General features: G+C 45.4%; 1 protein-coding gene across 4 annotated transcripts in view; it reads right to left on the bottom strand.

The window, feature by feature from the left end:
- Positions 1-25,702, bottom strand: part of PALM2AKAP2 (PALM2 and AKAP2 fusion) — a 366,754-nt gene that overhangs the window by 168,227 nt on the left and 172,825 nt on the right. The window lies entirely within an intron of this gene.

Below are 25,702 nucleotides of genomic sequence, written 5' to 3'. Positions count from 1 at the left end.
GAGGTGCGATGGTGGCAGAGGCATGTTCCCCCTCTCTTGGTTCCTCTCCCTGGGGAGAGTTCACTGGGAAAGAGAAAGGCCCCCCATTTGGGCAATGTGTTATTTTTCTCAAACTCACCCTGAGGCCATTGGACCCCCTCCCCCACCTACACCTCCCTGAATAAGGGAAGCTTGTCTGGGTGCCTCTCAGGGGTTCAGGGAACTCGAAGATGCACAAAGGAAAACCTCAATATCTTGCCAGGTGTGCCGCAGGCCATCTCCACCTCATTGTTCTCCCCACCAATGTGGCCACAATAATACCAGTCAAACAGCTAAACTCTATGGAGGATGTCCGATGAGTCAAGGGCTTCATGGGGATCATCTAATTCAACCCTCGTACTACAGGTCCATGAGGCAGGTACAGTATTATCCCCACTTTACAGAAGAGAAAACTGAGACTTCAAAAACTTAAAACTGGAGTTACTGTTGTGGCTCAGTAGGTTAAGACATGACATAGTATCCATGGGGATGTGGGATGGATCCCTGGCCTCACTCCCTGGGTTAAGGATCTGGCATTGTCACCAGCTGCGGTGTAAGTCAGTGATGTGGCTCAGACCCCTTCTTGCTGTAGCTGTGGCATAGGCCAGCAACTGTAACTTCAATTTGACCCCTAGCCCAGGAACTTCCATATGCTGAGGCTGGAAGAAGAAAGGAAAGAAAGGAAAGAAACGAAAGGAAGGAAAGGAAGGAAAGGAAGGAAGGAAGGAAGGAAGGAAGGAAGGAAAGAGGAAAAAAAGAAAACCCAAAACTTAAAACTGAACTAGAAAGTGATGGAACCAATATTTAATCCAAGCACTCTAATGTCAGAGTCTATCTACTTAACCAGCACACCTGACTACCACCCAAGAGAGCTTACTACCACCCGCAAAGATGAGGATTTCTTTTCGTTTCAGAGATAGGGGAACAGGAAGCTTGAGGACATATTTAAAAAAAAAAAAAAAAAACAGGTTCGCAGAGGGGATATTTTCTTCCCAGAGGTTCCCATTCAGGATGGCTTCTGAGCCAATCAAATAAAGGCTGTGTGGTGAGGTCCCTGGAGAGACACAGCACCCAACCCAGGGCAATTCAGCAGACATTTACCAGGGCTTTACAGCGCCTCTTGGTGGCACCTAGGATGGGGGAGGTTCTCCTTTCACACAGGAAGAATTCCAAGACGTGGTCCTATGGGATTTCAAATCTAGTTCTATGGAGGGTGACCTGCGCAGCAGAACTTTGAAAGATGGAAGAGGATGAAGACTATAAAAATACCTAGTGCCTCTGAGGTCCACCTTGGATTTTGACACCCCACAAAAAACCCTGGGACAAACTTGGGGTGATATCAGAGGGAACCACACAGAGGGTCGGTGGAAACTTCTAGCACCTTGGGCTGGAAAATTGTCTTCAGAGTCTACCTGACTCTCCCTGTAAGCCTGGGGTAGGAAGGAGGAACCACAACAGTAATAACAGCTATCATTTCTGGAGTGCTTATTATGTGTTCTTCCTCGTGCTATATTTAACATATGTGATCTCATGAACAGTTAAAAACCCCACAGGAAGTAGGCACTATGTTTAGCCTCACTTTCTAGAGAGCAAAAAATGAAGCTTAGAGAGGTGAATAAGTCGCTCAAAGTAAGGAGCCGATCTGGGATTGGGATGAAGCTCAAGCCACGCTACGGCTCTTGCTAATCATTTCTGCTAACTAAGGGGCCCATGGTTAGAGGGGCAAGCAGAAACACCCCTCTTGAGATTGAAACAATATGTGTACACATGTACCTGCCTGCCACATGCATATGCTTTTATGTACACACACACATACACACACACACACTCCCATGCAGACATGTGTGTCCATGCTTACGGATGTGTACATAAAAGTATGCACACTTATAGACCCACATTTGCACACATGCATAACCCAAGCACACACCCATGCGTGTACACACACACACACACACACACACACGCACAAGTATCTGTCTGTGAAGCTTCAACAGTCTTTCAGCTGCCATTCACTTTTGGCTCTGGAGTCTCGGACCTCCTTTTAAGGAGAAAAGAGCCTTTCTAGGTCACAGCATCTGAGAGTGGATGGGAGACTGGGTGTTTCACCTCCTGCTCTACTCCCAAAGATGCATTTTAAGCACCCTTCTGTCTCTGAAGAGAGAAGCAGTCTCCAAATGCATGAAAATGAGAGCAAAAGAGCATCACAGTAGTGTTGAAAATGAGTTTTACAAGACACTTGAGACCCAAGCCAATTTTGAAAATGGTTTGTTTTGGCCTACCCAAACCAGTCCTAGGAAATTAGTCTTTTAAGGCGACCGTGCCACTTGCAACAAACTCCAGGGACTGTTCACAAACAGGGTCCCTTCTCAGAGGTTAGAGAATTAACAGCTAAAAACCTGGTTTATTCTCAAGTTAGTTTGCAGATATTACCATCCAGGGGGGCTCCCCACCCCAAGTCCAATTAAACATTCTGTTATATTCTCTAAAATATCCTAATTATTAGATTTGTCAGCCTGCTCTTACTAGGCTGGAAAGATACTTGATATTTACCCCTAAACATGTGACATAAAATTAAATGAAAACACAAGCCACCATCTTGGATCCAGTTCCTATGCTAGGGAAATGCAATGACCTATTTTTTTTTTTTTTTTTTTGCCTTTTAGAGCTGCTCCTGAGGCATATGGAAATTCCCAAGTCAAATCAGAGCTGCATCAGCCAGCCTACACCACAGCCACAGCAACTCAGGATCCAAGCCGTATCTGCAGCCTACACCACAGCTCACAGCAACACTAGATCCTTACCTGCTGAGTGAGGCCAGGGATCCAACCTACATCCTCATGGATACAGTCAGGTTCGTTAACCTCTGAGCCACGACGGGAACTCCCCATTGGCCTTTTAATGATTAAAACAATGAGTGGTGACAGGGGCCTATTTAGAGCCCTTGAGCTCTTTGGAAGATCAACCACCCAGCTGGTGTGCGGTGACTTTCCCTTTGTTGGCCCTGGAAAGTGTGTCAGCAACAGAAGGAACAGTGGAGAGCATGGCCCTTGAGATGTGAAGAAGCTGAGCTCTGCCAGGCCTTTCCCACCTCCGCCTCCTCTCCAGCCCCACTGGCCGTGTACCAGCTCAGGCTTTCAGAGGTCTCCCAACTTGGATCTGTCTTCCCCAGCATCCCTACCATTATTGTTCAGAAATGTCATGGGGGTCACATCCCTCCCCATCTGGGCCTCCTTCCTTACATTTCTGCCCTGTGCCAGGCACTGTGCTTGAGCTGGGGAGAGCCATTTGGAAAGACGCCGTCTGGGCCCTCAGGAAGCTGGTCATCTTGGAAAAGATTTTCTCTGGGCAATCCGATTCCAGCACCGGGCCCTTCCCTCATTGTAGGGGCCTTCCCTGGTGAGGTGGCCAGGATGTTGCATTTCCATCCCGAGTTCTGGGCGTTCTGCCAGTGCCTTGGGGTGGGGTAGGGGAGTGTGATGGTGTCAGGTGACCCGTGGGAGCTCACCCAGCCATTCAGAAAACCCAGCCGAATCGAGTAGAAGTATACAGGGGAGAATATTTTGTTTTTAATTCTTGAGAAGTAATTTTTCTTTACTTTATATCATACATAAATATATAGAGTTTGTGTTAATTTCTTATTACAGTTGATTTACAGTGTTCTGTCAATTTCTGCTCTACAGCAAAGTGACCCAGTTATGCACACGTGTACTTTCTCTTTCTCACACTATCCTCTGTCATGTTCCATCCCAAGTGCCTAGATACAGTTCCCTGTGCTATACAGTAGGATCTCATGGCTTACCCACTCCAAATGCAAGAGTGTGCATCTACTAATCACACTATTTTTAGCAGAACCCTCTGGAAACCTCAGGAAGGTTCTTGGAGTAATCCAGAAGTTACAAATGGTGGTCCTTCTAGTTTGTAGGCATGCTCTGTCTAGTCTCCAAGGCTGTGTTGTTGTTTCAAGCTATTTAGTTGTCAAGATTTAAAAGTCAAGAGAATTTACAGAAACATCCAAACAAACATCTAGTTTATCTTGAAGAAAAAAAAAAAATGAGAAGATTTGGCAAAACTAGGCCCCATATCCACTCCTCTGCATGGCAGCAACTGCCAAGACAACCTTTATATACGAGATTTGTCTGCTCTTTATATAGGAGTCTCCAGCACACTCTACTGACTTGCCTGTTAGTTGCTATCACTCCCTTAATGGCATCTGAGTTTGCCATCCCAGTGTCCCTCATGAGGAGGCTGAGCAAAGTTGTGAACTAATCCCATTTCAATCTTTCTTTTGCCATATGGTTGTTTTACAATGCTGTGTTAGTTTCAGGTATACAGCAAAGTGATTCAGATATAAATGTATGTATACATATCAATATACACACATATATTTCAGATTCTTTTCCATTATAGGTTATTATGAGATATTGACTATAGTTCCCTGTGCTATACAGTGGTCCCTCGAATTCTTTGTTGAAGATGTTTTGAAGTAAATTGAATATTTATTTATTTGCTTACTTATTTATTGTCTTTCGGGGGCACACCCACAGCGTTAAAAATAAATGGCTTCTAGGAATATGTAGTAATACAAATTGTGGTTAAGAAAAGTGTTGCCAGGAGAAAGAGCAGAAACCCAGAGCTAAATCAAAGCTTCTAATATCTTGGGAGTTCCTGTTGTGGTGCAGTGGAAATGAATCTTAGCTAGTATCCATGAGGATGCAGGTTGGATCCTTGGCCTCCCTCAATGGATCAGGGATCTGGTGTTGCCGGGAGCTATGGTGTAGGTTGCAGATATGGCTTTGATTCTGCGTTGCTATTGCTGTGGCATGGGCCGGCAGCTGCAGCTCCAATTTGACCCCTAGCCTGGGAACTTCCATATGCCATGGGCATGGCCCTAAAAAAGACCAAAAAAAAAAAAAGCTTCTAATGTCTTTATGTGACTGGGATCATAGGATCATAATTAGCACCTCTCCTGGCTTTGCCCAGCTAAGTTTTTTCTACAAATACTGGTGATGATTTGGTCCCTTCCTTGCCTCACAGATTATCATAGTTCTTAAGTAGAAATTGCTTTAGCCACATGGGAATTCCCAGTTCCCAGTTTTCAGCAGATCTGTAGCCCTGCAGGTGGGGAGTCAGCTAGTCTGGTGCTATGAGCTGAAGGATGTTCCCCTCAAATTCACTATGTTGAAGCCCTAATCCCAAGTTCCTTAGACTGTGACTGTATTTGGAGGTAGGGTCTTTATTTATTTTATTTTTTTGTCTTTTGTTTTTTAAGGGCTGCACCTGTGGCATATGGAGGTTCCCAGGCTGCAGCCACAGCCACAGCCACACAGGATCCAAGCCAAGTCTTCGACCGACACCACAGCTCATGGCAATGCCAGAGCCTTAACCCACTGAGTGAGGCCAGGGATCGATCCTGCATCCTCATGGATGCTAGTCAGATTCGTTTCCACTGAACCACGACGGGAACTCCGGAGGTAGGGTCTTTAAAGAGATGAAATGACAATGAGGCTGTCCAAGTGAGCTCTAATCCATCCTGACTGTTGTTTTTCTCAGAAGAGACTTTTGGACTCACAGAGGAACACCAGGGGGGCCTGCACACGGAGGACACATGGAGAAGATGGTCACTGCAAGCCAAGCAGAGAGGTCTCAGAAGCAGCTTGATTTTGGACTCAGAGCCTCCAGAACTGTGGGAAAATACATCTATCTATCTATCTATCTATCTATCTATTATCTATTTTAGTCAGTCTTTTTATGGCTGCATGCATGGCATATGGAAGTTCCCAGGCTAGAGATCAAATCGGAGCTACAGCTGCCAGCCTATGCCACAGCCACAGCAACCCAGGATCCAAGTTGCGTCTGTGACCTACACCACAGCTCACGGCAACATGGGATGCTTAACCCCCTAAGCGAGGCCAGGGATTGAACACACGTCCTCATAGATACTCGTCGGGTTCATTATCGCTGAGCCGCAACAGGAACTCCGGAACATACATTTGTGTCATTTAGGCAGCCCTGGCTAATGAATCTACTTAAATAACAGAGGGTCAGGGCAGGAAGCAGGAGAGCCTCTGATTCACAGCTGATGGGTGTGGAACATCAGGCAACTCCCAGAACCGGGTCTGAAGCACAGCTGGGGACCAGAGCCTCCCCTCAGGGTCAGAGAGTGAAGAGAAGCAAGACTAGTGATGAGGGATGGGGAACCAGGAAGCAGTCAGGATGGATTCCAGAGATGCGGCCAAAGCCCTTGGCCCGGGATGTTAAATGCTCTTAGCAGGCTGTTTGTGCCTGTGTGTATGTTGCGGAAGGCAGGAGAGGAGAGGGTGGTGGATGGGGTTTGATTAAAGAGTTTTGAGTCTGAAGCGCTGCTGGGCTGAATGTGCTGAAGGCAGAAGGAAGAGAGAGCAATTAATTTTTATATTGTTTTATGACCCTGTGCTGTTTTCCATTCAAGGGTGCCTGTGTATTTGGAAACAAACAAGCCTGATGTTTCTCAAGTTTAAAAACCCATTTGGGAGTTTGGCTTGATCCACTCACAGAAGTCTGGAAGCAAAACCCCAGATACCGTTTGACCAAACTTTTGGGATGCATCCATAACGCTGCATTACGGTATTTATAACCCCAAGTCTCCTTTCTCCAATCATGGGCAAATTTATCTACTGCTTTCTTGGACACAGATACAAGTTTTTAAAGCATCTACAACTCAAAATGACACAGGATCACTCTGGCGATTTAATATGTGATAGGGACAAAATTATTAATGTGAATTCCTCCTTCCCCCCTCCCCCCTCCCCTCAGCTGCTACAAGGAATCTGGTCTTGGCTGGCTCCATTTCTCTTCCTGTCTTGCCCTTAAAGGAGAGATCAGTATTTGCCAGCTCAGAAGCTAGGCATTTATAATTCAGAATTGGGGCAATAAGTAGGAAGAGACAAGCTAGAGAGGTAGGAGGAAAAGGGAAGGGAAATCAAAAGAAACAGATGTTAAGCTGCCTAGCTTTTAGATAGAGTAGATCACTAGATTGATAGATTAATCAATCAATCGATCAGTAGATAGATATACAGGCAGACGGATGGATGGATGGATGGATGGATAAAATCTAGGCAGCTTAGCATGTTTTTGGTTTTCCCTTCCTTTTTTTTTCCTGCCTTCCCACCATGTCTCTTCCTACTAATTTCCCCCAAATCTATCTGTCTTTCTGTTGATTGATCAATCAATCAATCAAAAGACACCAGTGGTCTGAGGGAAGGAACAAAGGAATCATACTGGACATTATTTCTTTGTCTTCTCCAACACTGATTCCCTCTTATTATGTAAATAGCACCCCAATTTCCCTTCAGGGATGCAGTCATCCTCCATGCCTCGTTTGACTCCTGTGGGGCGACCTCCGTTCCTCAGCTTCCTTCCTCGGAGACTAAGCAGAGTCCCTGAGATGAGTTTTGGATAAGCAGGTGACAAAACACGGGGACAGGGTTGGCCCAATGAGAGCCAGCCCTGGGACTCTCCTGAGAATGCTGGAAAGGAGGACTTTTCCCAATGAGTTTTCTAAACTGCTGAGATTCATCCTGGGACAACTGGTGACCACATGTGAAAAACAGCTTTCCAGAAAACAAAGCCAGTGAAGAGGAATGTAAAACTGAGGAACGGAGTCTAAGTCAAAAGAATGACTCCTGGACTTAATCATTTTTGAGAAAGTCGAAACTTTTTTTGGAAACTACTTTGAATTAGGATTCGGTCATGTATGACTCAAGGAGTGCTGACTGAAGCAGAGACTCCAAGAGAAGCAGCGGCGGGGAACAGAAAAAAGGATTGCCACTGATGTTCTTCAAGAATTAAAAGTAAACATTGGATCTTCTTTGAATGATTGGAAGCTGGACTATGTTTCTGTGCATGTGACATTTCACCAAGACCAGACCAAGTGTGGTCCCAGGATTTAGCAGAGCTCTTTCCAACAGGACTTATAGGATTAGGCAATGCCATGGTCCGAAGAAGACACTGGAGAGTCACCTAGTCCTGCTCTCTATAAGCATCTTGAAAGAATCTCTTTAAGCATCTTGAAAAACAACTCATTCTGATTCTAGGTGTACACTTCCAGGGATAAAGGACTCACTCCCACAGAGGCAGCTCATTATCAGTTGAATCGTGTTCCCCCAAAAGATATACTGTCATCCTAACCCCCAGGACCTTTGCAGATGTAACCAAGTTAAGATGAGGTCATTGGGGTGGGCCCTATTCCAACACGACTGATGCCCTTACAGGGGAGGCAGATGCACAGAGAAGGCCACGTGAAGGCAGAAACAGAGACTCAAGTCATCCAGCCACAAGCCAACGAAAGCCTGGGGCCACCAGAGGCTGGGAGAGGCCAGGAGGGAATCTACCTCCCCCCTCCAAAGACTTCAGAGAGAGTAGAGCCTTGACAACACCTTGATCTTGGACTTCTAGCCTCCGACATCATGAGAGGACACATTTCAACCCAGAAAAAAACAGGGTTGTTTTGAAGCCACCCAGTTTGTGGCATTTTGTTATGGCCACTTTGGGATATGCATACAGCTCATTCCATTTTTAGCAAGTTTCGTATCCAAATGTACTTCTTGATATTGAGCTAAAATTTAACTCTAGGCAACTACTGGCTCCAGCTCAGCCTTCAGAGTCAAACATGTCTATAGTCTCCTCCACAAAACAACCTTCAAGTGTTCCAGGCTGCAATCGCATCCCCACTGAGATATCTGTTCCTTTGTTTCCAGCCATTCACATCCTGGTGCCTCTCAGAGCCTGATATGGGTAAACTCATCTTTCAGTGCCTACATGATTCATCGTCAGGGTCTTCGTCAAGATATGAGTTAACAAGGCTCTGGGTTGGACCACAACCCATGACTAGAGGTAGCAGTGGCTACTTCTGAGCACCCTACAAAGCGACACATTTTCATTCATAATTTTATATTAAAAAGATATAAATTAACTTATTTACCAAGCAGAAATAGACTCACAGAAATAGAAAACACATGCATGATTACCAAAGGGGATAGTGTTGGGGGGAGGGAGGAGAGAAATTAGGAGTTGGGGATTAATTTACATATGCTACTGTATATAAGATAGGTAAGCAACAAGGACCTTCTGTATAGCACAGGGAACCATGCTCAGTATCTTGTAATACCCTATAAAGGAAAAGAATCCGAAAAAGAATATACATAATGTATAACTGAATCACTTTGCTGTATCCTTGAAACTAACACAACATGGTAAATTAACTATGCTTCAAAAAAATTTTTTTTAAAATCTTGGATTTATTTTCCCAGCCAGAGATACAGGGGTGTCCCTCTTGGAGCCAGGCCCTCCCCTCCCCCCTGCAGCTAGACCTTTAGAGAAGGAAGAATTGCCCTCAGAGAGCCTACAGTCTGGGCCTTAATTTAGAGGAAGTTTCCCCACACACACAACAAGATCAAATCCTGCATTCATGAAAAACAAAGAAAATAGCCTCTGAACATATTTTTTTCTTCCAAGAGTACAAGTATTCCTGCAAAAGAACAGGATTCTGGGCACATGCTGATCTCACAGTGAACAAAAAGGCAAGGTGTTCTGACAAACGTGCCAGTTTCTGGCAACGTCATTGACTCCGGTTTGCCCTTCCATACTTGGTAGCCTTGGTGATGCTTCTTGGGTAAAGGGAAGTTGCCTTTGTCCTAATTCACCAACTTTCTTTACTTTTTTTTTTGCTATACCTGTGGCATGCAAAAGTTCCTGGGCCAGGATTGAACCCAGGCCACAGCTGAAACCAGAGCCACAGTAGATGTCAGAGCATTAACCCAATGAGCCATGAAGAAACTCCCTTTACTTTTGCTTTAATGGAGGGTTAAAATGGTGGGGGGGCGGGCGGACAAGCATTTTAAAGGTAACTCTTGCAACTTGGACTAAGGAGCTAAAGAGCTGGTTCTGGATTTTCCTTGGGGCCCATTTTGGATTGGGGTCAGTTTAGGATGGCTCATGGAAAGTGCTCCGACAATACCACATGGAAATAAGTGCAGGCCTACACATGGAGGGGCAGCCCTCTGCATCTTCGTATGGGCTTCTTTCAGCCAAACCATTGGAAAACAATGAGGTAAGCAGCAGTGAACAGAAGGAGTCTGTTTCTCCCTAAGTTCTTTCCATCCTGGTATAAGAAGACTTTATGACGTCACCATCTTTTTCCTCCTTTGGTGGATGTTTAGGGAAACCATTCTTAACAGAAATGGCAGTTCAGCATTTTCATTACAATGGGGCTCTTTGGAGACAGACAAATATGACCTATGCACCCACATGGAGGCAGCCACCTCCAGCAACGTGGTGATGCCTCTTGGAACAGGAAAGGATGGACCGAGTTTGGCACAGGGAGAAGCTTGTAGTGTTTCCCTGGGCTGACGTCGATAGAGCAGGGGCAGGACAGAGCTCTCTGTTGCCTAGCGCATGTCATCCCTGATGGGAGTAGGCACCCCTGCAAAGGGTCCCTTCCTTGAATGTATTGAAAATAACCTCTTTGGAGGAGCAAATATTAGAGGAGAAGCTGCCATTGTTGTTTTGGTTAGGGTCCTCCACTCTGAAGGCTGTGCCAGTGACAAAGGGGGTAATGATGTGAAAGAAACTTGCCTACCAGCTTGACCACAGGGAGAGGGACTTCTGAGTAGCTGAGGGCAACCAGAGACGAAAAGTGATAAACAGACCGCAACATCCCTCTAGAGGTGGAGAAGACTGATGTATGACAAGCCGCTACTTGTCTTTGCATCATTGTGGGGCAGTATGATGAGACCGACAGACTTGATATTTGGATAAAGGAAGGGTCTGCTACTAGAGAGCCACATGGCACGTCACCAAAGGGGTATTTGTTCCTCCAGACTCATCTGTCCTTCAATCTGAAGCTACCCAGATGCTTTGGGAGTGAATACCTTTCATCCTTTGGTTTTTTCCTTTCTTTTTCCTATTTTTAAACTTTTTTTTTTTTTTGCTTTTTCTAGGGCCGCTCCCATGGCATATGGAGGCTCCCAGGCTAGGAGTCTAAATCGGAGCTATAGCCGCCGGCCTACACCAGAGCCGCAGCAACGCAGGATCCGAGCTGCACCTGTGACCTACACCACAGCTCATGGCAACACCGGATCCTTAACCCACTGAACAAGGCCAGGGATCGAACCCGAAACCTCATGGTTTCCAGTCGGATTTGTTAACCACAGGAATGCCCTATTTTTAAACTTTAATACTCTATAAGGAAAACTTTGCAATAAAGGTTTATGTAGTAGATGTGGTCTCTGACTCAAAAATCATACAGGGATAACGAATGGTGCTAAATGCTCTTGTACAGTTACTATATAAAACTGGTTGCATTGGGGTTTTCAAATTCAATAGATGTGAAATGCTAAAGAAAATGAAAACCGACTGACTCATCCTAAAGAGACTACATGTACCTTGGTTATCCTTAAAGAAACACAAAGCTATTAGATAACTCTTTTTCAGATTCATAATAATAAGTAAAAGTAATAGAAACTTAGCACTGTTATCCTTAAAGAAACACAAAGCTATTAGATAACTCTTTTTCAGATTCATAGTAATAAGTAAAAGTAATAGAAACTTAGCACTGTCAGGGAATGAGCACATTGAGACTTTGCAGGTTGCTGGTGTAAATTGGTATTCTAATCAGACCATATGTGAGGGAAGTGTAGCAGAAACCATCCTTCCCCTGAAGAACAGAACACATCCGGTCCAGGTGAGCTGCTATTGACACAGTCCCATGTTTCACTAAATCAGTCATAGAAATCCTATGCTCCTTGCCAGTGACTGGTGTAGGAAAGGCACAGGCCAATAAAGCACTGAATGAACAATGAAACGGAAACCTGATAGGGATCTTTGGGAAATATTTACTTGCTCTTTAAAAAAGACACAGATGAAAGAAACTTCCCTCCCTTCTTCCACTGAACGTTTTCAGATAGATGTATGAAGGCTGTGATGCCTAGACTGTGGCAGCCACTTTGTGACCATGAGAATAGCTGATGGATGGCTCTCTCAGGATGGCGGAACAGAAACATGGAAGAAAGCTGGGCCCTTGAAGATGTCACCATGTTGTGAAATTAAATCACTCCAGGCAGCCCCACCACAGGAGTTCTTATGAGCAATTATATCATTTCCTTATTATTTATGCCAACGGAGATGAACTTTTCTGTTACTTGTTGTGAAATCACTCCAGGAAGCTATTAGATTGTTTGTGTTCTTTGACGTAATAATCCATTTTGGAGAAGATATGCCAAAGTGATGAACAAAAGATTAAAAATTTTTAGCCCAAACTAGAAACTTGCAGAGGCATGTACATGAAAAATGATATTATGAAAAAGAAAAGCAGACCATAAAAGGATAGACACATGATCCTAAGAACCTAAATATGCACATGGCTTCTACCAAAGATCAGAAGAAAATCAACTTCATGGTGATAATCTATTGGTAAATGTTCACTAGATTCTGTTTCTAGAAATTATTCCTCCCATCAAAATCTTTCTTTTAAAGTCTCTGAGAAAGGAGATGATCCAGATTCTCAATATGAACTTCTGCATAAAATAAATGGCAGAGAAAGTTCTATTAAGAAGGAGTGGCAGGTGTTTTAGGAAATGCTTCTAGAACAGGACATTCCACGTCCTGTTCTGGAGTTTCTCTTGATGTGATTACTCATTACAATAATCCAAATGTAAGAAAGATCTTTTCAAAAAATGTCAAACACACAGACTTCAAAGAAGACAAAGGGTAGATTGGAAAGCAGTGAGGAAAGACGACTAAGGAAAAACAGTGTGGGAGACGGGCACCATCTCTTACACAACAGATTTCTGAAAATATGTCATAAGCACAGCCTGAGGCTTGCTTTAATTGGCACAAACACAAGGGAAATAGAAAATCTAAGTCAGAGAGGCTGTCGCACTGAGAAAACTGTCTGCATATTCCTGAACATCAGAGAAAATGTTGAGTAGGAAAAAAACGGACATAAAGGAAACCTATCAAATGCACATCGGATGGACAGGCTCTAGGAATATTTTTGTAGTAGGCAGTTACAGAGCTTTATTTTTGGATGTCTTCTTCTTCTTCTTTTTTTTTTTTTGTCTTTTTGCCTTTTCTGGGGCTGCTCCTGTGGCATATGGAGGTTCCCAGGCTAGGGGTCGAATTGGAGCTGTAGCCGCTGGCCTACACCACAGCCACAGCAACTCGGGATCTGAGCTACGTCTGTGACCTACACCACAGCTCACGGCAACGCCGGGTCCTTAACCCACTGAGCAAGGCCAGGGATCGAACCCTCAACCTCATGGTTCCTAGTCAGATTCGTTAACCACACATTCGTTCGCCACAACGGGAATTCCTTGGAAGTCTTCTTTCAAGAGTTCCCACTGAAACTGAGGTCTATTATTCATAGTATTGACAGCTAAATGAAGATAGATCAAAAAATCAAGGCCAAGCAAATCCTTGTCTTCTTGGGAAGTTTGCCGTGAACTGCACCAATTCAGAAACACACTTATTATGTTTCATCGAATGCACTTTCCCCCTCAGCGTTCATACAGCTTCCTGTCATTCAACTTTTTCACTCTTGACTCAAGCAACACATTATATCAAGGCCTTATTAAATGTTAGCTTTCTTTTGAATTTGAACTGTAGCTTAAGATGCATTTGTTTTCAAATCTAGATTTTGGTGTAGGAATCAGATCTATTTTGAATTCGATGAAGTATTACCATTTGAAGCTAGTTTAATGAGGTGAAAGAAATGTCAGGTTAACTAAAAGATGTATATTGGAATTTTTTTTTAAAGTCAGAACATAAAAGACAATTAAGCATATTTCACATGGAAGAAAAAAGCCTAGACACATTTCACCTCATTAGAGATAGCAAATGTTTAGTGTAGAAATAGTCTACAGTTGTGCCCTGCTTTCTGAAAAATTAATAAGTATCCAAAATTGCAAAGTATTAGTGTTTTCTTAATTCTAAAAGGAGCCATCTTGTATTTATTTATTTATCTAATTATATATTTGCTTTTTAGGGCTGCACCCAAGGCATATGGAGATTCCCAGGCTAGGGGTTCAATCAGAACTACAGCTGCCGGTCTACACCACAGCCACAGCAACACGGGATCCAAGCCACATCTGCGACTACACCACAGCCCAAGGCAATGCCTTATCCATAACCCACTGAGCGAGGCCAGGGATCGAACCTGCAACCTCATGGTTACTAGTCGGATTCGTTTTCACTGCACCATGACGGGAACTCCCATCTTATATTGTCTTTATTTACTTATTTATTTATTTTGTCTTTTTGCCTTTTCTAGGGCCGCTCCCTCGGCATATAGAGGTTCCCAGGCTAGGGATCTAATCAGAGCTGTAGCCACGGGCCTACGCCAGAGACACAGCAACACAGGATCCGAGCAGCTTCTGCGACCTACACCACAGCTCACGGCAACGCCAGATCCTTAACCCACTGAGCAAGGCCAGGGATCGAATCCGCAACCTCATGGTTCCCAGTCAGATTCGTTAACCACTGCGCCTCGACGGGAACTCCTTGTATTGTCTTTAAAAAAAAGGCAGTTTCTATGGAAATAGACATTTGATTTGCAATAATTACACATACGAGGAGATTTTCAGGAATAGGCGTTACTTAAAAGACTCATTTAAGAGACTGATATACTTCAATATACTGATCTATTTTATATACCCTGCATAGTATTATTAAAAATGCATAAGATTGGGAGTGCTCCTTGTGGCTCAGTGGGCTATGAATCCGACTAGTATTCCTGAGGACATGGGTTCAATCCCTGGCTTTGCTCAGTGGGTTAAGGATCCGGCACTGCCGTGGGCTGTGGTGTAGGTCACAGACGTGACTTGGATCCCAAGCTGCTGTGGCTGTGGTGTAGGCCGGCAGTTGCAGCTCCGGTTCGATCCCTAGCCTGGAAATCTGCATATGGCCCTAAAAAGAAAAAAAAAACAAACTATATATATATATATATATATATATATATATATATATATGGTTATATATATATAAAATTAAGGATCTCAGAGTGAATGGAGAGTTTAGCTCTAAAAAACGGTCAGGACTAATAAGAAGGGTGAAGTCATAGATACATGACATGAATTTTTAGTGTCCCATCAGAACTGTTTCTTCTTAAATGATTCTTCACCCCTTCATATTGAAAGAAGACATAAATGAGAGTGATTTAGGAAATAAATTCAAATCTCCATACTTGTTTTCTGTATAAATACTCTCCTTGATGGCACTAACCACTCTGACTCACAGTTTTACACTGAAATACCTTAAAGAACCTCACAGCCAGGGAGCCGGGCTTTATATCAAACTGTCAGTGAGGCTCCTGGGAACAGGGGGTATTTCCTGATTTGGGGTCTCTGACTGTCACACCACAGGGTTTTGATTGGTCCCTAAATGCATTACAGGCACAGGAGATTCCCACAAGAAGGGCTGAACCCACAGTATCTTCTCAGTAAAACGGGCAGAGCTGGAAGCTGGAACAAGTGCATCCACACAATGGAATATTATGCAGCTGTGTGTGTGTGTGTGTGTGTGTGTGTGTGTTTGTGTAAGTTTATGTGTGTTAACATGGAAAACTCTCCAGAATATGTTAAGTAAAAGAAAAAAAGAGGTGCAAGATACTGTATGTAGTATCATACTTTTGGTGTAAGAAAGGGAGAAGAATGGAAAGATATTTTTGAATTTTATTATATTTGCATATAGCAACACATTGACAAAAAAAAAATCTACTCAAAGTAGTTCCCTTTTGGAGCTGACAGAGGAAGGAAAAGGAGACATGTATGCAAAATAAGACATCTCAAAATAGATACCTTTCTCTCTCTGTCTCTCTCTCTCTCTGTCTCTCTCTCTCTCTATATATATATATATACATTTATTTATTTATTTATTTATTTATTTATTTTGCTTTTTAGGGCCGCACCCACAGCATATGGAGTTTTCCAGGATAGGGGTCAAATTGGAGCTATAGCTGTCAGCCAATGCCATGGCCACAGCAACGCAGGATCCAAGCCGTGTCTGCGACCTACACCACAGCTCACAGCAATGCTGGATCCTTAACCCACTGAGCAAGGCCAGGGATCAAATCTGCAACCTCATGGTTACTAGTTGGATTTGTTTCTGCTGTACCACAACTCCTAATATTTTGATTTTGAATCACATGAATATATCAGAGAGTAAAACACAACTCTTTCAATAAGCAACAAACTCAGCAACCCTCTTCCCATACTGCAGTCGGTGGTGATAAATTGTTGAAATACCCTAAGCCTGATTTTCCTGGATTGTAAATTATTTTAAATGCTGTTTTATGCACAGATTACTTTGAGGGCCCCTGAATTAGGCTCAAGAATGTTCTCAGAATCACTTTGCTGTAACCCTGAAACTATGACAGCATTGCAAATCAACTACACTCCAATAAAATCTTTTAAAAAAGAGAATATTCTCAAAGTCAAAATGGCCTTTTCCCTACTCACACTGGCTTCAGCATTTTAACAGCCACTTGCTCACGACCTCACAGAATCAACTCTTCATAGGCAATCAATTAAGGCAAAAGGACCTTGCCGAAGGGCAGCAACTCAGATGTGAATTTTGGCCACTGAATGTAAAAAACAAATCCAGGCTAGAGCCCTGGAAGCCCCTTCTAAGCTGCATCTATATCATTTGGATCTTATATGTTTTACTTATATTTTGCTATGTTGGTTTCTCCTTCTGTAAGCCTCCTGAAACCATTTGCGGAATACGAGCTTTAAGAAAATAAGGACAGACAGACGAGCGAAGAGTACGGGAGAGGAGGAGGGAGGGAGAAAAAGGAGAGAAACTATGAATCGAGAGAACACGGAGAGAGTGGGTGAGAAGGCACAGAAATCAGACTTGGGAGAAAAAGAGGAAGGGAAACGGCTTCTATTTTGTGTTCTGTATTTTAAAAAAACACAACTTGTGTCACCAAGTATTCAGAGCCATGAACACATTTTTGTCAAAGGAACACATCGAGATTTCCAGGCTGGCCCACCAATGCCTGTTGAACTTGAACGTGGCTAGTCCGAGAGCCAGGGGTTTTATAGAAGAACACCCACTTCCATCAATAGGAAAAGACGCTTTTCTCACCCATTCCTGTGTGCTTGAGGGGTTGCAGGGCAATTCTGATATAGACCTGGCCACTTCCGTGTTGGTGTCTTTCTGCCAGATCTTGCCTCTCCCTCCCCAGGACAAATGGGGTCTGGTTTCAGGAGACCTGAAGACCCTCAAGGGGCTGACAGCTGACCGGCTCTTCCTTGTTTAAAACCGAACCAAATCGGACCAAAACAGAGCAATACAAAAATCCCCCTCCCCATTCCCCTCCCTTGTCTCAGATGTTAGTGAGAAGTTTGCTAGGTTATATTTATGTGTTAATGATTAACTTGTTCAGAAGCATTTCTCTGATTAGAACCTCCTTATGGAATGAGCCTTTTTTTTTGGCTGCCTGCACCACGTTTTTGGCATTCTCAGGCCAGGGATTAGATCTGAGCCACAGTCATGACCTACACCACCGCAGTGGCATCACTGGATCCTTAACCCACTATGCTGGGCTGGGGATCAAACCTCAGAACATCTTTTTGAAAGCTGTGTGGCTTGTGGGGCCAAGCTAGCGGCTCAGCAGGCTCTGTCCTGTGCTCCTGCTCCCACCTCCCTGGACCAGCTCGTGCCCTTCCAGGCTGCTCTCCACCTATCAGTCCTCTGCCCTCTCCACCTTCAAGCTCATCCCAGCAGCTTAGAGGCAGGTTCAGTGGTCGTTAATAACACCCATTTGCATCCTCCCACGGCATCCTGCCCACACCAGTAAACATTCAATAAATACTTGCCGGTTGACTGGGTTCCAGGCACTTTTACTGCTTTACTTTCAAAGGGGCTTTGAAAAGGAAGCAAAGATTAAGTTCGTGAAAGTCTGGAAGTGAAGCCAGAAGACCCGAGTTGGGGTTGTAGTCTGACCATTCACTGTGAGATACCGCACAAGTCTGCCCTCAGCTTCCTCGTCTGCAAATAAAGATTTACTAAGCACCTACTCCACGCCAAACAGTCTTTCTTTTTTTTTAAAATGGCCACACCTGCAGCATATGGACGTCGACCCCCAGGCTAGGGGTCAAATTCAGAGCTGCAGCTGCTGGTCTATGCCACAGCCACAGCAACACCAGATCGGAGACGAATCTGTGATCTATGCCACAGCTGTGGCAACACAGGATCCTCAACCCATGGAGCAAGGCCAGGGATCGAACCTGCATCCTCATGGACACTATGTTGGGTTCTTAACCCACTGAGCCACAACAGGAACTCCCCCTCTTCTATATACTTTATGCATATTGACGTCTTTCCTCTTTATAAAAATGCTACAGTGTGGCATATGATGCTTATACTCCTTCTAGCTCCAGAACTATATTCTTAAGGACTAGAAGGTTCTGCTTGTCAAGTAAACGAAATAACGCTTAGGAAAGTGCCTTATACATTATAGTAGTAGGTATAGATGCTCCTGAAATGGCAGCGATGAAAACAAGACACAGGCGTCAGGAGCAGGTGTAGCAGGATGTGAGCATGCGTGGTGAGGCCTTTCCACTCTTTCAGGAGCATCCAAAGGACACCTGCTTCTTGCCTCTGTCTTTTCAAAAGCAGCCTGCTTCCAGGAGAGGCCTTTGGTTGGTCAGACCTGAAACTGGGTTGACCTCAGGTGAGGGCTATATTCAGCACACAGATCTAAACCGCATTCCCTAATCAGCTCCACCCCCAAAAGTTCACTGTGTCTTTTTTTTTTTTTTTGTCTTTTTGTCATTTCTTGGGCCGCTCCCGCGGCATATGGAGGTTCCCAGGCTAGGGGTCCAATCGGAGCTGTAGCCACCGGCCTACACCACAGCCATAGCAACGCGGGATCCAAGCCGCATCTGTGACCTACACCACAGCTCATGGCAACACCGGATCGGTAACCCACTGAGCAAGGCCAGGGATCGAACCCACAACCTCATGGTTCCTAGTCGGATTTGTTAACCACTGAGCCATGACGGGAACTCCTGTGTCTTATTTTTTAATCAATTCTGAATTTAAAGGGGACTTACAAGGTGTTCTTAATTATCATGCCCCAAACGCAGTGATATTACAGGAAACTGGCAAAATAAATGTTGTTCCTACTCCACCCCTTTCCTTTACATTACGAGTAGAGCTGGTTAATTACATTTGTGGAGATAGTTCATTTCCTGAACCCCAGCTGTGTCCAAGCACATGCCAGGCATCGAGGAAACACAGATAACAGAGACCATGACCAGGAGAAAGCTCCTGGGAAGGCAGACACAGAGAACGGCCATGCCAGTGTGGAAAGCCCAAGGATGACGCTGGACAACTTGAAACCTGGTTTACTTTATTTCTGCCAAAGTTGGGGGGGGGCGTGATTGACTTCCCCACTGGGACAAGAGAGATGGGTGAGGATGTGTAGCCCCATAGCGCCACACAAAGTTCCCGTAGCTACAATGCCCCTCAGATTCTTCTGCCTTCATGGCCAAACTCTTAAAATTGGAGACCCAGAGCAGAGAGGCTCATAGGGGAGATCAAAAAGGAAGCAAGGAGCCCAGTGACGCCCGCCTCCTGTCCTCCAGGTCACCACCCACCAGCTCACACTCGGAGAAACGGAGTCCAGTGTGCTCATGGTGACACAGTCAAAGGGCTCAAGAGGAGTTGCAAGGATTGGGTTCCTTCTACAAAGGGCTCTGGAAGCACAGCTCAGGATGGCAAGGAGTCCCAGGGAGAATGCCAAGGACGTCAAAAGAAAGGACCAGAAGGACGGAAAAAGAATCTCTGCTCCAGGATCCAGAGTGGGTGAACATAAGGCCACTGGGCAGACTAACAGTTCTCCATGAGGGGCCTCTGCCCGGGGAATGCAAGGCGTGGACCCAGAAAGCCTGAGATGGCAGAGGAAGAAAGTCCTTCCATAGCGTCGTAAGGAGGATGGGGACAAGATGCCTCTTCTCAGGGAGCTTTACAAATAGCTTTGCAAGTGGCTGGCTAAGGGGAGACAAGGTTGGTCACCCTAAGGCATTCCAGTTAAATCCCCTGAGTGCAGGCATGTTATCTAACACACAGAGGATGCTCGAAAGTTGGCTGGTGGGTGAAGGAATGAGCGCAGCCAGAAGAGTGCAGGTTTTCTCAACGCATTTGTGACAACCCTACCCAAGCCCCATGCCTCCTGCTCGGACCCACAGAAATTCCCGTCCAACTGCACTGACATCCATGGCATGTCTTAGCCTGCTTTCTAGACTGGGGCTTTCCTGGCTTACCTCTCTCTACCTGCTAGAGCCGCCAGCTCAGTTCCCAATACAGAGGAGGTGTGCATCCTTCTGTTCACCCACTCACTCACCTGTGGGGTTTTATCTTCCCACCCAGCATCTCCTCCACTGTTCTCTGGGAAACACACTTTCACTCATTCCAACATCATGGTTTGAGGGAGAATCTAACATCCTCTAAAATACCTGTCCCATCTCATCCCAGATCAGACATAGGTGGACATCCGAAATGGTCCAGAGATGGATGACTATCCATGCAGGCCACTCAGAACCCTTCCCAGAAGCCAGGGACCTCATCTCCTTGTCTGAGATGGAACTGAAACCAGAACTGGAGAGTCGATGGCAGCCGAGTCCCCACCCCACCCCCGACCCCACCATGTGGTGAGAGCCTGCCTGATAGGAAGCTGCTGACACTCAGAAAGAAGCGGAGGCAGGGGATGCAGGGCAGAGGCCAGGGACATTTGGAGCCTTGGATGGGCATGGCTGCAGCCTAGCTGCACCCTCACCCTTTCTGTGATCAGGCTCTGTGAGTTCAGGAAGTGCCTAACTTTCCCAGACCATGAGTTCAAATTGGATTTTGACATTTGCCACTTGCAACCCAAGATTCCTGATGAATACTTGGAAGGAATTACTACTTGGTAAAATGAGGCCCCCATGGAGTCCTGAGAACCACTGGGAAACACGTGATGATCATGTGCCTCTTCCCCCCACCCCGCCACCCGGCCAAGTTGATCATTGGAATCTTTATCTATCCAAGAAGCACATCAGATTTGGAACAGAGGTGGTGAGACATGGGGCTGCCTAATTCTGCAGTAACACCAGGATGTGGACAGAGCCTTCAAGTCTACATGCACGGAAAGCAATGTTAAGAGTGTGGATAACTAAGCTCAATACAAGCATCCCACAAAAGAAAGGCAACTGGAATAAGAAGAGAGGTTGAAAACGCACCAGTGGGTTGATTCTGATCTATGGACCAAGAAGGAGGAAACATTTTCTCCCAACTGCCTAAGTGTTTGTGTTTCTCAGTGCAGCCTAGGGCAGCAGTGCTATGCTATTGCTGCTTAAAGTCAAGCAGTACAGAGTTCTCAGTCTCTGGTTCCAGAACCAGAAGCAGCAGCATCGCCGGGAACTTAGAAATGCAAATGATTGACTCAGCGCCAGACATGGTCACAAATTAGACTCTCTGGGGGTGGAGCCCAACAATTTATTTTAACAAGCCCTCCAGGTGACTCTTATGGACAAGGAAGTTTGAGGAACATGGGCACAGCATTTTGGCTAAGCGTGAAGCTCCGGGTGCCAGGTTCTTGGGTTTTGCATGGAGCACAACCTGAACAGGGCCCTGGTGCTGTGCATTGTGGTGCCCCTGGGTTTATGTTGTGGCTCCACCACTTCACTGTCTGAACAGCCTCGGGCAAGTTACTCGACCTCTTTGAGCCCCAGACCCTTCATCTGTACAACAGAAATAAGAGTAAATAGTTCATTTGAGGATTTCAAAAGATAACACTCATCAGTACCTAGCACATAGGAGAAGCACTCCCTAAATGTCAGGTATTATTTTGCTCCAGATTAGGGAAGGGTCTGGGCCTGGGGAATCCAGAGAGGATCCTTCCAGAGGGTCTCCTCTTCTAAAACATCCCCTCCTGCAGCCTGTATTCATTTTTTTCTGTCAAAGCAAACTCCTACTTATCCATTAATACCCTGCTCAAGGTCACCTCCTCTAGGATGGCTTCTGAGAACTCATACTTCCCTCCTCGCAGCCTCCTTCCTCAAAGCCCTCAGACTGCCTGGAGATGACCCCTGGCTCTACCCCTTCCTAGTTGCTCAATTTTGGGAAAGCATTTTCACCTTTCTATGCCTCCGTTTCCTCATCTGGAAAATGGAATGACTAATTGTATCAGGGAGCACAAAAAACTCAGTTCCAATAAAACTTGGAATCATTTCTCCCAAAAAGGTTTCGATAAAACTTTATTTACAAGCATAAGAGGATGGAACATGGCCAGAGTTTGCTCATTTGAATGCATTAAAAGATGATTTGTCTTCAGGTCTGAGACATGGAGCATGGGACACAAGGGTTTACTCTGCTCTTTCTTCCCTGGTGGATCCTGAAACTACATCCAGCAACCAGCAAGGTGGAGCTCTTCCTGCTTCCCCATGAATCTCAATGCAGCAAGAAGGCTGGGGGTGGGGTGGTGTTGGGTTTGGGGGAGGCAATTTCTGCTCCCTGCCCATGGCCTGAGGCTGAGTCAGTCTGCTCTGAGTGGGCTCCTGTCTAAACTGCAAAAGAGTCTTTAAAGGGAGTAATAAGTTCAAAGCACAATGCTATCTACCTGCAGTTTTTAGCTCAATTATATATATATATGTGGATATATAAAAATTTTACATATTTTTATATATCCACATCCATTCATATGTCTATATAGGCTTGGCTTTGAAATGTTCTAAAAATTTCAAGAATGTATGTGTCCATAACCAAGCTGAAAATAGTCACCTCTTTCGAGAACATAAGTGCTCCTTTGGAGTTCCTGTCATGACTCAGTGCAAAGATATCTGACTAGTATCCATGAGGACACAGGTTTGATCCCTGGCCTTGCTCAGTGGCTTAAGGATCTGATGTTGCCATGAACTATGCTGTAGGTCACAGATGTGGCTTGGATCCCGCATTGCTGTGGCTGTGGTGTAGGCCGGTGGCTACAGCTCGATTTGCCCCCTAGCCTGGGAACCTCCATGTGCCTCGAGTGTGGCCCTGAAAAGACAAACACAGAAGTGCTCCCCTTTATGATGCCTCCCTCATCCTGAGAAGGACAGTCTGTGGCCAGGCCAGCTTTTGGCTGGGGTTTTGCCTCATTAAGAAGCAGTCTGGTTGGCAGCACACACGCCATCTTTGTTGGAGGGGCCACCGCTTGCCACCTGATAGGTGTGCTTCCAGAGTCAGACCGGGCTCTGAGCCCCATGCTTCTGGACGGAGGCAGCTGGGAGAAGAAAGGGGTTTTTCTTACAATGATGGTACACTTTGCACACCATGGCAGGGGAATTTCTCTCCTTCTCCTTTTTATGACCAGGCCTTGAAAATGGAAGCCGTTTAGGGAAGTGAGAGCCGAGTGTTTGGTTGCTTGGGCCATGTAAGCAACATGTGTCACGGCGCTGATTCAAAGTCAGAGCAAACCTGGGTTTTCCTTTCCCTCTGGGGCTGACATTGAAGTTTCCTGGTCCTCGTGCTTCGTGGTGAGCACGGCTCTGAGTGAGTCCAAGGCAGGACCAAGCCCCAGGAGAGGCTGATAAGGGTTTGGATCAGACACAACCACATCATCCCGCTATACAGCCACTGCCTTGGCAAGGCCCATAGCAACATGCTGGGCTTGTATATTGCCCCAGAGCTTCTGGGAGTGCCCTCTAGGGTTTTTTTTGTTTTTGTTTTTGTTTTTTGCTTTTTAGGGCTGCACCTGCGGCATATGGAAGTTCCCAGGCTAGGGGTCAGATCAGAGCTACAGCTACCCACCTACACCGCAGCTCACAACAATGCCAGATCCTTAATCCACTGAGCAAGGCCAGGGATCGAACCCAAGTCTTCATGGACACTAGTCAGATTCCACTGCGCCACAATGAGAACTCCCTCGGGTTCTTTTTTTAAAATATTTTTTTAAATTAAAATATCATTGATTTACTATGTCGTGTACCATCTAGAGTTCTGAACTTGAAACTGTCCTTGGCACTCCTCCTGCCAGGCCAGCCCTTGACAAGAGCCATGCCCTCCAGCTCTCAGCTTCCTGACATCAGAGATGTGCCCCCACCCTGGGCTCTCACTGTGCCGATCTTCTGGTGGCTGCAGGGACCACCCATGCCTTCCGTCCCACCTGTTTGCCCCTCTTCTCCACTGGACTCCAGACTCCACGGGGGTCTGTTAGCCTCTGTCCTGCATGTCACCATGTTTCCAGTGTCTAGCACTGTGCCTGGCACATAGAGGTACGTAATACATGTTTACTGAGTGACAACACTTTTATGAAAATGAGTTTTCGAGAAGCTTGCCCAGTCCAAGGCTTCCTACACACCCCTGGAACCATCTTCAAGTCAGGAAACCCTGTGCATTGCTGGCTTGGTCCTGGGCAAGTTAGTTAGCCATACCAAGCCTTCATTTTCCATTCTGTAAAATGGGAATAATAATAACTACCTCATAGGACTATTGTGAGATGAAAATTAGCTAGACAGACCATTCTGTTTTGGTACACGGTTATTATTCCCAATTATTTTCTGCCTTCCCAGTAAGAGGATTATATGTCCCAACCCATTACCAAGAGACTTAGCAGCGCAGCCCTACATCAATGATCTACTTCCCTTACCCCACTGATGCAAAGCTTGGTCACATAATCTCTTGCGGCCAATAGAATACAAGCTACACACACCACATCCAAGCATGAACTTTAAGTGGTATTGATGCACTTCCTTTTTCCCTCTGCCGTGAGAATAGCATATGCTCTATGTAGAGGCTGTTCCTTCCTGGGTCCTGGAATGAAGATGCCTGGGGCAGAGCTGTAACCACCCCACATCCAGTATAAAGCATAAGCAAGAAAGAAACCTTTGTTGGGGTTGCTTGTTACAGAGGCATAATCTAGAGAGGAAGCTGACTGATACACAGTGCCTGGCACAGAGCAGGGGTTTAGGAAACCTTTGTGGGATGGACAAACATATTGGGCTACCTCTACCAGATCGACTGCTCCAGCACTTTGAGTTTGTTTGGGTGTGACATTCAATCACTAGAATACATTCAAGGTGGCATTTTTGTGGCATAAAAGGAAAGCAGATTTAAAAAAAAATAGGACGCAAAGCTGACCAGTTCTATGACAGCAAGGCAGTGCCTGCAGCCTAGAAACCTCCACCAGGGTTTTCTTCATGGACTCTTCATTCCAACGAGCAGTAGTTGATATTTATTGAGATCTTTTGCTTATGTTTATCACACCATTCTTGGAGAGCGGGGTGCCAAGTGCGGTGTCACACTCTGTAAACATGCTACCTTGTTTAATCCTCACTGTTGTGCTGTGAGATGCAGGCGTGCAAGGAAGGGCTTATGGTGCCTGGGGTGATGTGATGCATGTGAGCCTCCTCTCCCCACCACACCTTGCCAGAATCTGCGAAGATTAGCATCTTTGTGGCACTCCCTAGATGGGCAGCGGTCCTACGTCCCCTCTCAGCTTCCCCTTCCCTCTGCCACCTTCCAGCAGGTGGACGTACTACCATTACCCACATCATACCGATGAGGAAACAGAGGCTTTGAAGAGAGAAAAGGTCATCCAGCCGTGCAGTGACAGACCTGGGAACTAGACACACCTGACTTCAGCGCACTAAGCCCTACACGGGGCCATCTCCTCTGTTCATCCACC

The sequence above is a fragment of the Phacochoerus africanus genome, chromosome 2, assembly GCF_016906955.1.
Source record: "Phacochoerus africanus isolate WHEZ1 chromosome 2, ROS_Pafr_v1, whole genome shotgun sequence".
In the NCBI taxonomy this organism is placed as follows: Eukaryota; Metazoa; Chordata; class Mammalia; order Artiodactyla; family Suidae; genus Phacochoerus; species Phacochoerus africanus.
Note: the sequence above shows the minus strand (reverse complement) of the source record. Positions and strands in the feature narration are given on the sequence as shown.